At 58.5% G+C, this 14745-nt stretch overlaps 1 protein-coding gene across 1 annotated transcript in view; it reads left to right on the top strand.

Annotated features, from left to right (window-relative positions):
- The first annotated feature begins 619 nt into the window (after positions 1-619).
- Positions 620-14745, top strand: part of STK32C (serine/threonine kinase 32C) — a 37138-nt gene continuing 23012 nt past the window's right edge. The window contains exons 1-2 of the mRNA XM_032282045.1: positions 620-626; positions 9256-9261. The gene's annotated coding sequence lies outside the window, so the exon portion shown is untranslated. The remainder of the gene's footprint in view (positions 627-9255; positions 9262-14745) is intronic.

Raw genomic sequence — 14745 nt, 5'->3', positions numbered from 1 at the left:
AGGACGGCAGCTGCGACCGGGTTCAGGAGAGGTGGCTTAGACAGGGAGACCCTGGGAGTCACCAGGCACCCAGAACAGGTTCAAGGAGGGAGGCTGGGAAGCCTGAGCTGGGCCAGCATGTCTGGAGAGGGCCAGGCTGAGGGCATCTAAGGGGCAGAGAACTGCCCTGGGGGCGAAGCTGGCAGGAACAGGTGCTGTTTCCTGAGCCCCCGGTGTCTCCCCACTGCGCCCCGCCCCTGCTGACCCTGCACCCCTGCCTAGGGATGAGCACAGGTGGGCAGCCTCAGCCCTGTCTCCTTCTGCAGACCCCCCAGGGTTCCATTCTTTGGACTGGTTCTTAAGAGCCTTGGAAAAGCCAGCTGGCCCAGAAATGGGCTGCTGTGGAGTGCAGGGAGCAGGAGGCAGCCACTGTGCTCAGATGTGGGGTAGTCATGAACCTGGAGGGGTCCTTCCTGCTCCCCGTTAGGCCTCCTCATCAGGCCTGCAGGGCTCTGTGCGGCGCTTGCTGATGGGTGTCTGGCACCAAGGGAGGATGAGGCCAGTGACTGACCTGGAGGGGTCCTTCCAGATCTTCACTGCCAAGGCCATGACCCCATGGTGGGAAGGACGCTGAGAAGGGCAGCTCTGTGTGTGGCTGGGGGGCAGCTGCGTCTGCTCACACATGGCCTCAGTTCAGAGGGGCTGCAGCAGCAGAGTGGAGGCCCAGCCGTCCCCCTGTCCCTGCAGGAGGTGGCAGGACAGGATCAGCTGCGCCCACATCCACCAGTGTGAAAATGGCTCTGGGTCGAGGAGTGGGACCCTTGGCAGCACACCGGAGCCCACCCGTTCGGGAGTAGTGCAGTGTTCAGAGTCTGACCGGGCCCGTCCGATCCTGCCAAATGGCCGTGGTGCAGCTGCTCCACACTCAGGGCCACGACTCCACCCTCGGGGCCACGACTCCAACCCCAAGCCACAGCTCCAGCCCCAGGGCCACGGTGCCACCCTCGGGGCCATGACTCCACCCTTGGGGCCACGGTGCCACCCTTGGGGCTGCTGCTCCTGGGAATGGATTATCTAGACCTGGCTTTCGTTTTTGTTTTTTGCTTTCAATTTTTAAAAAATTAGAGTGAATAACACAAAAAATTCACTGTTTTCACTGTTTTGAAGGGCAGTTCTGGGGTGTGAAGTACATGGCGCTCCCCATTTCCGTCCAGCTGATGCCAGCAAGTGGGGTCCACGGTTATCCCAGGACTAACCACATAGGTGGAAAGAATCTAGGCCTGGAGAAGATCCGCTCCTCACTGGCACGGACATCTGTCCAGCCCGCCTTCTGCCCCAGCGTAGACATTCGTCTACCCTCCCCACCCCCTGGCGAGGACATTCGTCCAGCACACCCTCCTCCCTGCCTGCCCCCAGGCTGCTCAGTGTGATTAGAAGCCTGGTGCCTTCTCAGCTTCCAGCCGGGGTTACCAAGGCCGCGGTGTCTGAGAAGCTCACTGCCCCCAGCACTGCCTCACGATGCTTGTTCAGAGCCCAGGACATTGATTTCCAGCCTCAGGCTGTGGTCACCTCAGGCTGAGGGCCGTGATCACAGGGACCACGGGTCACAGGGCAGCCCCCTTCCCACATCCGTCCGTGAGCTGGTGGGTGGTTTGCTTGGATGTCGCTGCCTCAGCGTCTCTCTGGGACCAGGCTTGGCTGCAGGGCACACACCCGTGCAGGGTGGGCCGGGCATGAACCCACCCCAAGCCCATGCCGGGCCCCTTCCCCTCCTGCCTGTCAGGCGGGCTCCATCTCTGGACCCGAACTCCTCAAAGCCCTAGACCTTTCCGGGTCTGTGGTTCCCTGGGTGGGGTTCAGCGTTTTCCTGTCCTCTGGGCCAAGGTTTCCTGAACCAAAGGCTCCGTGGAGGAGCTGCCCCTCCTGCTGCCCTCCGAGGCTGAGAGCCGGGTGCGTGAAACGTGTTGACAGGAGGCTCACGGCAGGAGGAAAAGCAGACAGATTTATTATCATAGTTATGTGTACGGGGGGTCCTGGGGAAAAAAGAAAATACCCAAAACAGTGGTGGCCCTGAGGGCTGATGGGAGGCTAGGTAGGAAAAGGGGGGGGGGCGGTGGGCCTCATGGGGGGCAGGCAGCCTTTAGGGGAGACTGTGGAGCCCTCGAAGAAGCAACGGGGTCTGTAAGGGTTTGTGACGGAGCCTGGGGCGGGGGTGGATCCTGGCCCCTCTCCCGGGGGAAGGTCCCTTCTCTCCAGCCAGGGGCTGCGGCACCAGTTCCTCTGGGAGGGTCTGTTTTTAGGCGGATGACGGGAGTTCACAGAGAGCCCCCTTCAGGTGCTATTTGCCAACAGCGCAGAGTATGGTGCCACCCGGCCCTGCACCATGGGTGCCCCTCTGTCCTGTGGCACTCCTCCACTCCGGCCCCACCCCACTGGTCCAGTGCTCTGGGTGGGCACCGGCCCCGGGCCCTGGTACATGCTTAAAGGCCGCTCCCACACCCAGTGGGGACTTGGTTTCCCGTGGGCCTTTGTTTCATGGTGAGCGCTGCCTCATTCACCATCAGGGCAAGAAACATTCTGTTCTGAGGGAAGATGGAGTCCGTCTGGAATTCAGCCCCTGTTTTTTTGAGTCAGAGTCTCACCCTGTCACCCAGCTAAAGTGCAGTGGCGTGATCTCGGCTCACTGCAACCTCCGCCTCCCAGGTTCAAGTGATTCTCCTGCCTCAGCCTCCTGAGCAGCCAGGACTACAGGCTTGTGCCACCATGCCCAGATAATTTTTTTTCTTTTTTGTATTTTTAGTAGAGACAGTGTTTTGCTCTGTTGGCCAGGCTGGTCTCAAACTCCTGACCTCAAGAGATCTGCCTGCCGCCGCCTCCCACAGTGCTGGGCTGATAGGCATGAGCCACCGCGCACGGCTGGAATTCAGCATTTTTAAATCGGTGGGCTCCTGGTCTGGAGCTGCTTGTGGACAGCCTTTGGGGCACGTGGCCATACGCAGGCCTCTCTGGGCCTCCCGCACCGTGCCCTGCAGGCTGTGCTGACCGTGAGGCCGCGTGTTCCGGGGACGCCCGCCCTCCTCCTCTTCCACGCTGTGCCGCAAATGCCGGCTCCTCCCCTGTGTTTATTTTTCCACGTGGACTTTTGAATATGTCTTGTCAAGGTCAAAAATAAACCCGCTGGGATTTGGGTAGGAATTACATTTTCAGATTAATTGAGAGCGAAGTCAAGATCTTACCTGTCTAGGGGTCTCCTACATTTTGCTATGTTTAGGACACGCTGTTCCTGTCGTTACCTGTAACTCTTTGCTACTGTGACTGAGAGACTTTATCTTCTAACTTTTCCCAGCGTCAAACTGTCGACCTTGTCCCTGAGCTGCACGGCCCTGAGCCCTGCCATTCCGCAGCTGTCAAAGGGGCAGTGGGCATCCTCTGGAACCCGCGGCTGTGCCTCCGGCTGGAGGAGTTGGGTGGGCTGGGCGTGTGGCTCTGGCACCTCGCCTGGGAGCAGGTGTAGCTGGAGGGTCGGGTCTCACTTTGCTAACCGTGGCTCGTGCTCCTGGGAATAACAGCCAGGCCCTCACTTAGCTCAGAGTATTTTGGGGGTGGGGTGGTAAGTGCATCCCAGCGCTGGGAGATCATGCAAACCCGTCAATACTTCTGTAGGGGCAGCAGCTGGGTTTCCAGTCATCCGGGAGGCTGCAGGGAGACACCACCCAGCATGGTGGTGTCTGATGGGCACCGCTTTCAGGAGGCAGAGGCGTGTCTCAAGTGGTGCGGTGCCCCTTTGGGGGTTCGAGAGCCCCTGCCTAGATGGATTTCTTGGTGGTGTGGCTGGCTCTTGGGCAGTGGACACAGTTGCATGCAGCCCGCCTGTTGACCCTGAGTGGGCCTCTGCCCTCTCCTTTCTAAGCCCCCTGGTTAGCTGGGCTCCTCGCCCTGCCCTGTGCACCCTCCCACTCCGGGCCATCCCCACATCCCTGTCTGCACCCAGCAAAGGCTGGGCCAGGAGCTCTCACAGACCTCCTGGGGGTGCCTGCTGCACGTGACTTTCAGGGTGGTGGCCTTGCCGATTTCTGCTCATACCCAGCCCAGGCTCCTCTCCAGCTGTGGGACTGGAGACCCTCTCCCGTTCAGCCGGGCCCAGGCCTGGGGTGCAAAGCCCTCGTGGAAGGGCTGGCTCAGCATGTATCTGGGAATGGAAGGAAGGGACAGACCAGCTCCAGGGGCCAAGAGACAGAGAGGAAGAAGGGGACGGCATGAGTAAGGGCGCTGGCAGGGAGAGGGGCGCAGGCGCACAGCGGCCGCATTTTCCAGGCTGTGAGGAAGGAACTAAGAAAACGTGTCAAAAGGCCTTCCCCACCGCCCTAGCCACCCGAGGAGCTGCCTGTCCTCTCAGTGACCCCATGTCTCAGGTGGACCCAGGAGAGGGGCAGAAGAGGAAGAGGACGTTTGTGAGTGAAGAAGGGCTGCCTGGCCGGGGCTCCCAGCCGCGTGCCCCTGGTCAGGGCCTGTGGACGTGGCCGCTGGATGCCGCCTCGCCTGGGCCCCCTGTGTGCCCATGTGCCCATGTGCAGTCGCCATGGCAAACCCGGGCGGCGGCTGCAGGACCACCCTGCCAGGTGCGGACATGACACCACAGCTGAGCCTGTGGCCTCAGATTCCACGCTGGGAGGAGCTGGTTCTGGGGTTCCTCGCCTCTACTGGGGGATTCGCTGCAGGTAGAGAGCAGCACTGGCTGAGAAGAATCCCAGGGTATCGGGGTTCTGGATGAAACTCCATTGCCAGCTTAGAGGCAGGGGTCCCAGGCCACCCCCTGGGTAGCTTGAGTCAGCGCTGCCTGTAGCCCAGGTTCTGCCCTGTGGGGGGTTCCTTGGGGGGTCCCATGCCCTAAAGGCCACCAGGATGGCAGCTCCACCCAAAGGCACCCTGGGTGATCTCAGCCTGGCAGGAGGCTCTGTTTGTTCGTCACATTTGCAGCCAGCGGACGCTGACACTGATTGGAAGCTGGGTGTGCTGGGGGCTGCTTATCTGTGATGTTTGTTGCCATGGTGATTGATGCCTCCCTGTCCTCACTGTCCAGACCCTGCTCCCGAGATGCCCAGGCCTGGATCCTGGACCTGAGATCTGAGGACCCTGCGTCTATGTGCCGTGGGTGACCCCTCACACGACAGCCCCCTAGTGTCTGGGAGCCTGGCTGAAAGGGAGCCGGCGGTGGCCACTAAAAGGCGATGATGTCCAGCAGCATCTTCAGAAGCCCCTCAGCGCTGGCCTGGTGCCGGGCTCCTGGGGCAGGGGCTGCTGCGATTCCTGCAGGCGGCCGAGCCTGGGTTTCTCCCCAGATGCGGCCTGTCACTTTCCAGAGCATAGACTCTGGCCTCCTCGCCAGCCCACTGCCCGGCCACCCGCTCAGGGTGGCACAAGCCCTCTGCAGCGGCCAAGTGCCTGGCATGGAGCAACTCCCCTTTGGCATGGAGTGTGCGGTGCCCTTGGGGACTTTGGAGCAATGGCGTTTCTGGATTCTGTTAGCTGGGACTAAGATGGTTTCATACGGACCTTTGGGTTTTGCTGACTTCGCCGTGATTCTGCGATTGTGCGTGTGAGATGGGCTCCCCCTGCCTGACCGGGCCCGTATGCTGGTGCTGGGTCTGAAGGATGTTTACTGGGCTGAGCTGACCTGTTCTGTGGGGACCAAAGGAATCTGCTGGCTGGAGCCAGGGCCCGGGACAGGCTGTGGGGAACAGTGCTCTTCCCCACACAGTGCTCTCGGCCGGAGCCCTCACACAGTCTGGAGGATGCCCACCAGCGCCCTGAGCGCCCAGGCCCGTGGCTCTCAGGGGCGCAGGCTGCAGAGCTGGCCACAGGGCTGCATGCTCACACCGTCTGATTTGGGGGTTGATGGTTCAGTACACGGTGATCTTCCTACCTTGGACCTCTGATGGGGAGTGCTTGGCCCACATGCCAAGCCTGGCCCAGGGTGAGGGTTTCAGGAGTGCTGGGGGCCCAGTTGGGGCTGGACAGTCACCCTGGGCCTACAGCCTGGTCCCTGTCCAAGTGTCTACCCCGCGTGCCCTCTCCTCCGTGTGTGTGCATGTGTGCATGCCTGTGTGTGTACATGTGTGCATGTATGTGTGCCTGCATGTGTGTGCCTCTGAGCGTGTGTGTACTGCATGTGTGTACGAGTGTGTTCATGTGTGTATGCATGTGCACCTGCATGTCTGTGTGGATGTGTGTACATGCCTTTGTGTGTGTATGTGGTATGTATGTGTATGTGCATGCACTGCATGTGTGTACGAGTGTATGTACACCTGCATGTCTGTGTGTGAATGTGTGCATGTGGTATGTGTGTGTGCGTGCCTGTGTGTGCATTGTGTATGTGCTATGTATTTGTGTGTGCATGCCTCTGGGTGTGTGTGGTATGTATGGCTGTGCATGCATGCATGTATGTGGTGTGTGTGCATGTGTGTGCCTCTGTGTGTGGTATGCATGTGTGTGTGTGCGTGGCATGTATCTGTGCATGTGTATATGTGGTATGTGTGTGGTATGTGTGCATTTGTGTATGTGGTACGTGTGTGCATGCCTGTGTGTGCATGTATGTGGCATGTACGCATGCATGTGGTGTGTGTGGTGGGTGTGTGCATGCATGCATGTCTGTGTGTGTGCATGCATGTAGTATGTGTGTGGTATGTGTGTGTGCACTACTTGTGTGTGTGTATGTGTGCCTGCATGTCTGTGTGCGTGTGCATGCCTCTGTGCATGTGTGGTGTGTGCGTGCAGTGTGCACATGTGTGCATGTGTGTGCCTGCGTGTGTGCATGTGTATGTGGTATGTGTGTACGTGTGCACTGTGTACATGAGTGCATGTATGTGCCTGCATGTCTGTGCATGTGTGTATGTATGTGTTGTATGTGTATGTGGTATGCATGTGTGCCTCTGTATGTTGCCTGTATGTGGTATGCATGTGCGTGTATGCATGTTGTATGTATGTATGTGGTATGTATGTGTGTGCCTCTGTATTTTGCATGTATGTGGTATACATGTGCATGCATGCATGTTACATGTGTATATGCGGTATGCATGTGTGCGTCTGTTGCATGTATGTGGTATGTGTGTGCATGTGCCTCTGTGTGTTGCATGTATGTGGTATGTGTGTGTGCCTGTGTGTTGCATGTGTATATGTGCTGTGTATGTGAATGCCTGTGTGTGTGTTGCATGTGTGTATGTGGTATGCATGTGTGTGTGATTGCCTGTGTGTTGCATGTGTGTATGTGGTGTGTGTGTGTGAATGCCTCTGTGTGTGTTGCATGTGTATATTTGGTATGCATGTGTGTGTGAATGCCTTTGTGTGTGTGTTGCATGTGTGTGTGTGGTATGCATGTGTGTGTGAATGCCTGTGTGTGTGTTGCATGTGCGTATGTGGTATGCATGTGTGTGACTGCCTGTATGTGGTATGCATGTGTGTGCCTCTCTGTGTGTGTTGCATGTGTGTATGTGGTATGCATGTGTGTGACTGCCTCTGTGTGTGTGTTGCATGTTTGTATGTGGTATGCATGTGTGTGACTGCCTGTGTGTGTGTTGCATGTGTGTATGTGATATGCATGTGTGTGAATGCCTGTGTGTGTTGCATGTGTGTATGTGGTATGCATGTGTGTGACTGCCTGTGTGTTGCATGTGTGTATGTGGTATGCATGTGTGTGAATGCCTGTGTGTGTTGCATGTGTGTATGTGGTATGCATGTGTGTATGTGGTATGCATGTGTGTGACTGCCTCTGTGTGTGTGTTGCATGTGTGTATGTGGTATGCATGTGTGTGTGAATGCCTCTGTGTGCACATGTGCACTGCATGTGTGTGAACTGTGTGTTTCCAACGCTTTAATGCCGGGGCCTTGCTGACCCTGGGGAGACTGCCCCTTCTGCTCCAGCCACATCCTAGAGATCAGAAACACTTGCCTTTGGTTGCCTTTCAAATGTGAACCCACCACCCGGGGCCACCCCCAGCGTCTCCTCTGTGCATTTCCAGGCTCAAGGCCACATCCCCTGCACGAATCACCTCGGGGCCTGACCCCAGACAGTCAGGGCGGGCCTGTATTCCCACAGGCCAGTGCCAAGCCTGCCCACTCAGCTTTCCCCACCTTTCCTGAGGAAGGTACTGCCTGGCTCTGCTCATGTTTCCCCTTCACGTCGTCTGCCTCCGAGACACTGGCCTTTCCCTGCGTGGCCCCTGGTGTGGCATGCCCCTCCCCCTCTTGGGAAGTGTAACTAACGGTCTCATCAGTGGCAGGCGTCTCCTGATCTAACCCACCTGTGTGAAAATAAAACCTACGTTGTAAAGCAGGGGGTGTTCTCCTAAATTGTGCTGATCTCTCAGGCCTGCTGTCTGGCCTCCTGTGGGGGCCGCCGAGAGCAGCTGCTGCACCACAGACCTCAGTAGAAGCTGCCTTGGTCCCAAGGAGGCTGCCTCTTGCCCTGGCCAGATGGTGGGAGGACGCCCCTCGCCAGGGCTGTGGCAGCTCCCCAGGCCCCGTCTACTTTGTCTGAGGCCAGCAGGGGCCCAGCTTAGTGGTGGCCTTTTCTCTGGGAAGGGTTAGGAAGCTGGAGAGTCTCGGGGGCTGCAGACTGTGCTGGGGCTGATCACAGTGGCTCTGAAGGAGAGAGAGATGCTGAGGATTGAGCAGACCACCCTCCCCCAGGCCAGAGTTAGGAGGGAGATGGCCGCTGATTGGAGAACCTGGAGGAGCCCTGTGCACACAGCAGCTAGAGGCCCCTGAGAGGTCGGGGAGGGATCCTACTCTTCCTGCCGTGGGGAAGCCGATTCCGCTACGGCCGGTTGGCTCCAGGCTTCAGGGGCAGTGGGGGTGAAGCCGGACCGAGACCAGCCATGCCCGCATGCTCAGGTTCCTCTGTGCCTCACCCAATGCTTTGGATTCATCTCCGCTGCCACTGAAGGATCAAAGGAGCTCTGCGTGGGGGCCTCAGTGCAGAGTCCTCATAGGAAGGAGCGGTTACCACATGCTCCGAAATGGGCCAGAACGCAGTGGGAATTTGCTGGGCCCATCTCTCTGGGTCACCCAGGCTGCACCTTTGTGCTTAAAATAGCTCTTCCCCTTATGACTGATTCAGGAGGGGAGAGCTCTCATATCCAGTTTCTCCTTTTCTCCCTCGACAGGCACGTGCATAGTCATTGCCTTTGCCTTGGAGCTGCAAGGAAGCTGAGGCCAGAGAGTTGCCCCTGCTGGCCTCGGTCAGGTCACCTGGCCTGGGAGGGATAAGCTCCAGTGGAGGGCAAAGTGGGCCCAGCCTGTGAGCCCAGGGAACACAGTCCAGGGAACACAGCCCAGAGAGCACAGTCCAGGGAGCACAGCCCAGGGAACACAGCCCAGAGAGCACAGTCCAGGGAGCACAGCCCAGGGAGCACAGCCTAGGGAGCACAGTCCAGGGAGCAGGAGCACAGCCCAGGGGAGAGGAGCCCAGGGAGCACAGCTCAGGGGATGGGAGCCCAGGGGCAGGAGTGGGCATTTAAAATGAAACTGCCCACCCAGCTGGCAGCTCCGATCTCAGCAGCCAGGAGGCTGTGGCCAAGGAGCAAGGGATCCATCCCCCTGTGTGGGTCCGTATGGGTCCCTGAGGGCTGGCCGAAGCGTTAGGGCAGAATTGGGGCAGGGCTTCCGTGATACAATTACAACATGGAAGCTGGAGATCTTTCGGTACTTACAGACCTTGGTGAGTACATGGCAGGCCTGGTGCCCACAGGCACACTAGGAGGTCGGGGGTACAAGCAGAGAGGGAGGGGTGCAGGGACCCTGGGGCCAACACATTTGTTGGGCGGGTCCATAGGCGCTCTAGGTGGTACCAGGTCAAGGGGCACACTGTGGTTGACACGGGGGCCCTGTAAGCTGGGGGGCAGATGTCTGAATGGGCCAGGAAAGGAGGGGCCCTGCCAGGTGGGAGATGCGCCTCTCAGTTTCCATCTCTGGCCACCGCCGGAGCTGCGGGGTGGGGGATGGTATCAGAGACCGTGTCAAGGGTGGCTGAGCCGTGCTTCTGGCGTGGAAGGTTAAACCTGTGTTTGAGACTGACCTGCGGCCACATGATGACACAGGCTCCCCGTCCCAGGCCACCTCCCTGTCTGTCCTGCAGCAAACCCACAAGTGAGAAGGAAGCTTCCTCGCCACCCTGCTCGGCCCACATGTGGCAGACATAGCTGCCCAGTTTGTGTGGCCCGTGCATGGGGCTGCCGCCTGCCACCCAGCCTCAGCTTCCTCCTCTGAACCAGGAGTCCCTGGCCTCCCCACGCGGTCACCCCATGTGGGAGCCTCATGACAGGTAGTCAGCATCCAGGACTGCAGGGACACTGCTGGCCGTTTCCGGGGCTGTTGGGCCTCCCCTTGGGCCCAGAGCCCAAGTGCCAGCACTGGCCATGTCCCTCCACTGACCAGGCCATCCATAGGCACTGGCACCTGGGGAAGTGACCAGGGGTCCTTTCTGTGCTCCTAACTGAGGTCCACGCATGGGCTTTGGGCCACGGAAGTATTACCTCAAGTCTTCTTTTTCTAGCTTTTAGAAGGTGCAACTCACATGCTATCGAGAGAAGCACCATGACCCCCGCAAGCACCCGGGTCTGGCCTCGCTAGGAACCGACGCAGCGCCCATCCTGTTTAGCTACAACCTTCGCCCCCCTCCCGCCGTGCCCTGGGCATCTGAAATGAATTCCAGAGAGCACATCATTTGATCTGTCAGTATTTTAGTGTGTATCTTTAAAGATGAGGACTGTCTTCATAGCCACCACCGTGCTGTCTTCCACACCTGAAGCAACAGTCCTTATGATCCGTCACACCGCGCCAGGCTTGCGTCTCCCAGAGCCTGTGAGTGTCTTCTCACTGTTTCTCCAAGTCAGGATCTGAATGAGTCTGTGCAGCAAGGCGGCCCCGAGCGGCGGTCACTCTGGGGACCCTCAGTCCTTGCTGTTTGCTTGCTGAGGGCCCAGGTGGCTCCGTGTCCTGAGCGTCCCATCTGCTTCTGCTGCCCACGTCACCTGGAGGCCCCAGCACAGTCCTTTTCTCCTGCCTCCTCCTCCTCCTCCCTAGAAATATCCCTTGTCAAAAAGAGTTTGGTTCATATTTCCATTGATTTCTTTTAATTTATCTGTTTAACCTGCTTCTGGCATCAAGGGTGCCACACCGCTCACACAACTCATTCCACTCCCGTGGCTCACACCACTCACAGCTCAGACCGCTCACATGGCTCACACCAATTGCACGGCTCACACCACTCACAGCTCACACCACTCACATGGCTCACATCGCTCACACGGCCCATACCACTCACATGGCTCACACAGCTCACAGCTCACATGGCTCACACCACTCACACTGCTCACACAGCTCACACCACTCACACCACTCACACGGCTCACACCACTCACAGCTCACACCGCTCACACCACTCACACAGCTCACACTACTCACCACTCCTGGCTCACACCACTTACATGGCTCATGCCACTCACACCACTCACACAGCTCACACCAGTTACAAGGCTCACATCACTTACATGGCTCAAATGCTCACACTACTCACATGGCTCACACCACTGACACGGCTCACACCAGTCACACCAGTCACAGCTTCTCCTCCCTTTCTTCCCAACTGTGTGTCTGGCATCCCCTGTGCCATGTGCCTCCCTCCCCTGAGTCCCATCACAGCCATGTCACTTCCCGTGGTGTGCATGCCACACGAGCTTCCCACCTGCCTTGGTGGGCATACTGCGTAAGTGTCCACTGGCTGCTGTAACAAATGAGCCCATGTGCACTGGCTTTGAACAGCATAGACTCCTATCTTTACCTGAGCCTCCAGCCCCCCAGAACCCCCCGGCAGCTCCCGAGAGCCACAGGTTTGAGGCAGCCAGAGAATCAAGAAGAGGTGGGCCCTGCCTGATGGGAATGGATGGCGGCCACACTGGCCCTGGCCCCCCACCACTCTCCAAGCAGGTGAGAGAGAGCCATGGCGTGAGGGGCTGTACAGAGCATGGGGCTTCGTGTGGAGGGTGAAACCCTTCCGGCTCACAGCATTGCAGAAACAGCTGAGAGGGAGCACTGATTGTGAGCAAAGGGCCACCCAGAGACCCCCCAAGAATTCATAGAGACCTCACCTAGCAGCTGGGCGTGGCAGAGAAAGCAAGCTGGGCAAACCTGCCGGAGGAGCCCCATGTTTCAGAGGGGCCTGCAGCAAGGCCTGGGGATGTGGCAGGTGAGGAAGGGGCATGGAGGTGCCGCCTGGGACTTGGGGATGTATCGGGAGGTACCAGGAGAGTACAAGGGAGAAGCAGCTGGCAGAGCTCCCCTGAAGCTGCGAAGCTCGGGCAGCAGGGATGGAGGCCCTCAAGACGGATCACGGCTGCGACATACCCTACACGCAGGTCCTAACTCCTGGGGCAGGGGGAAAGCTGAGAGTAGCCAGGCAAAGTGCTAAGATCCTTGGTTATAGGCCACGGGAGAGTCTGCGTGGCCACGGGTTCGTGGCCACAGGTTCTCGGCCACTCAGGAGCAGCATCTCCAGGCTCTGTATGAATTCTCCAGCCAAGAATTCCAGACCTCGTCAGAATGATTGCTTGTGTGTGACCATCAGAAAACAGATGTCCACAGTGGCAAGGACTCAGACGGCACCCCAGCCCATCTGCTCCTCCATGCCCAGCGATGTTCCAGCCAGCGTGAAGCAGCTGAGGGGTGGCAGCCATTGCCAATGGACCGTCCTGCAGTCACCAGCTGCGTGCTTAGCCCTGTGGCCATGTTCTGACTTTAGATGGGAGAACGAGCATCCTTGTGAGTGTGGGCATGGGAAGTGCTCCGTCCCCAGGAAGACAGTGGGCTGGGTGCCCCTGCCCATCCACCAACACCTGACAGTCACAGGGCGCAGGGGGTTCCCAACCTCCTGGGACAACCCCTCCCCCACCTGCAGCGGATGCAGGAAGAGCCTCAGCATCACGCGGTGCCATCAGTACCATGGCACCACAGCCGCCACCCTGGCCCCTCGGTGGGCCTGCCAGTGCCCACCTCTTCCTGAGAGGTTTGTAGTCTTGTTAGCTCCACCAGCCACGGCCTAGGAAGCAGCCACTTAGCGTTGGGGAAAACTGAAACCCCAAAGCTGATTCCCACTCACCATGTTAGAATACTGAGCTCACCTGGGGAGAGGGGTCTGGGACAAGTAGCCCGTGGACACAGCTTCTCGGAGACATCAAGAAAACAGCTTCAGGGGGCTCTCAGGAGCGGCAGGAGGAGAGTGGGAGATGGAGCAGCCTCTGGAGCCCATGGGAGCCCGGCTCTGCCTGGGGGACCCCTCTGCCCCCAGCACCCTCCCTGGAGGCACCATGCCAGGCTGCCCCTTCCTCAGCTGCTGCAGACACCTTCTCCAGGCCCGTCCCGGGTACTGACCCTCCTGTTTTTGTGGTGCCCGGCACTGATCCTTGGTGGGGAGCCTGCCTTGCCCTGTCCCACCCTGCTATCCCCACGTCCCCAGCCTCCACCTCTCCTTCGGACGTTAGAAGCTCCCCCAGGTAGGATTAGGAGGTGCTTTCATTATGCTGTTTAGAAGCCTTAGGTACCTGTGGTCAGGCATTTGCTTTCTGGGGAACAAGAATTACTTGGAAAGAGAGCTTGGATGAATCACTTAAATCTGCAGAATGTGTAAACAGTGTTCAGTTGAAATGGCAGTCACGTGGCCACAGGTACCAGCCTGTTCCAAGTGGTGCCGTGGCCTCCCCGTCAGTGGCGTTTCACAGGAAAAGCCAGGGCTCCTGAGCCCAGGGTGGACTTGTTCCTCTTCATGGCGAGACCTCTAACTCCATTTTCTCTAACTGACCCCACTTCCTCTCGCTCCATTTCCCCTAACTCAGTCCATTTTCTCTAATTCCGTTTCCTCTAACTCCATTTCCCTGAACTCCATTTCCTCTGTGAGCTTAAGTCGATGATTGGAGGAAACAGCCAGGAAGGCAGGGACCAGCTTCCCGGAGGAAGCGGATGAGTCGGGCCTGCCTGCCGTCAGCCCCCAGGCTTGGTCAGAGAGGCCGCCCACCAGGTTTCCAGTCTTTTTTTGTAAACACTGCTCTGCATGATTTCCGGTGCTGAGGTCCCTCCAGAGACTACACCAACCCCAGGGCTTGATGCCACCGCTCACTGGAGCCTCCTCCATCAGGCCCGAGGGAGCCTGCTGGACCCGCCTGCTGGACCCGCCTGCTGGACCCGCCTGCTTTTGACCCAAACCTTTTATTTGTCTCTTCACCTAAGAGCACTTTGATGTGATTGACTTGATCAAATCCATTTCAAGGGAAAACCCCACACCACCCAAACCACCTTGAGTGTGCCTGACCATCCAAGCCTCAGAGGGCGGGTCCTGGTAATAAGTGGCAGGGCCAGGACCCTGCCTGCCGGCCTGGGTTGGAAAATGATGAAGGAGGTTGGGGGAAGCAGGCTGCTGGGTTGGCAGGTGGCAAGGAGAGAGCAGGTGCTCGGGTGAGGGCGCGGCGTGAGCCCAGGTGAGGCTGCTGCCTGCAGACGCGGCCACGGTGCTCGAGCATGCAGGATGTTCTCAGGGACGCTTGTACACTGGAGGCACAGAGAGGGTGAGTTTCCTGCCAGAACAGAGCTCCACAGCTCGTTGCCTGCAAATAGCAGAAGTTTCTCGTCATTCTGTTGTTGGAAAGCTTGACATCTGGCAGGGTGGTTCCTCTGCGAGGCCCCGGTAGGAGGACCCTCTGTGCCTCTCCTGGCGTCCGGGGC

This window comes from Sapajus apella, unplaced genomic scaffold (assembly GCF_009761245.1).
Source record: "Sapajus apella isolate SASKATOON/1434 unplaced genomic scaffold, GSC_monkey_1.0 scaffold13, whole genome shotgun sequence".
Classification (NCBI taxonomy): Eukaryota; Metazoa; Chordata; class Mammalia; order Primates; family Cebidae; genus Sapajus; species Sapajus apella.
Note: the sequence above shows the minus strand (reverse complement) of the source record. Positions and strands in the feature narration are given on the sequence as shown.